The sequence below is a fragment of the Dermacentor albipictus genome, chromosome 3, assembly GCF_038994185.2.
Source record: "Dermacentor albipictus isolate Rhodes 1998 colony chromosome 3, USDA_Dalb.pri_finalv2, whole genome shotgun sequence".
Lineage (NCBI taxonomy): Eukaryota > Metazoa > Arthropoda > Arachnida > Ixodida > Ixodidae > Dermacentor > Dermacentor albipictus.
In genome coordinates, this window is record NC_091823.1 from 87232617 (window position 1) to 87233949 (window position 1333).

The following is a 1333-nucleotide window of genomic DNA, read 5'->3' on the forward strand; positions in this document are numbered from 1 at the left end:
CTTGTGGAGAATCAAGGTAGGTGTGGAATCTTTGTAGACATTTTCCAAGATGTTTACGCAAGCCTCCTGTACTCCTTGATTACGTAATGCCTCTATAACTGCTGGTATTTATACTGAATGAAACGTCTTTCTGTAATCCATGAAATTCATATATAAAGACTGATTGTACGCTGCAGATTTCTCGATTACCTGATTGATGACATGGATGTGATCCATTGCAGGGTATACCTTCCTGAGGCCAGCCTGTTTTCTTGGTTGACTGAAGTGTTGCCTTTATTCTGTTGGAAATTATCTTGGTGAATATTTTATACAATGCTGGAAGTTGGCATCCGTGGACACTGCAATGTAGTGTTCACGGATGCCTGACAGAAAGATAAGTTGTCGATAGACATTTTCTCTGAAACACTATCATCGAGCTTTGCTATCCTCTTTCTGTATTATGCTCCAATCTATGCGGTCCAATTCATGGCCATTTGCTTGGCGCTATACGAAATTCCGAACAATGTGTCGCGCATAATATTGCGCGCAGACTGCTTGTCAGTTTTTATGTCGCTAGAAAGCACGAACAATTCACTACTGCTTTGGTCGCAGCATTTTTTCATTCCATGTCGTGTTGAAGAAATTCGGTTTTTTGTGGATACATGCACATTGTGGACTAGCACTTCATGAGAGGCAGACAGCTTGGCAAAGACAGGGCTTGGCGGGACGGTAGCTTTCTTCATACCCAGCCGTACCCTACTGGCGCTGACGGGAATCCGAAGACGACAAGTCCTAGATAGAAAAAAATGAGCACCTCCTTGCCGCACCGGATTACGGACATTTAGCGTTCGCCTGGAATGTCCGGTCATTTCCTCTCGGCAATGCGAAGTTTCGGTTACCCTATTATAATGTCGAATACCGCAGTTAGATATGTACATAAGTAAGTCTGGGTTCGCTCCATGGAACCTTTGTGCGTCATGTGGAGATATATAAACACTGGACCATTTTCTTCCCTATTGCCGAAAGTATAATTCCGAAAGAAATACCTACTTAGATGAGCCATACTTCATGTGGGAGGCTGGAGATATCGCTGCACCATTTCCTCCTCTATTGCCGAAAGTACAATTCCGAAAGAAATACCTAATTCATGCAGGCCATATTTCGTGTGGGCGACTTCCTCTCTTGGTGATTAATATTTCCTTAATAAGTATCCTTGGTCGAGCCGGAAAGGATGTTTGTCAGATTGTCTTTGAATATGTCATTGCTACAGGGAAACTAATGTTAAAACGCCTTTTCCTCATTATTAGCTCTAGAACGCATTATTTTCATAATCTAGCATCTTCGTTAAAATTGA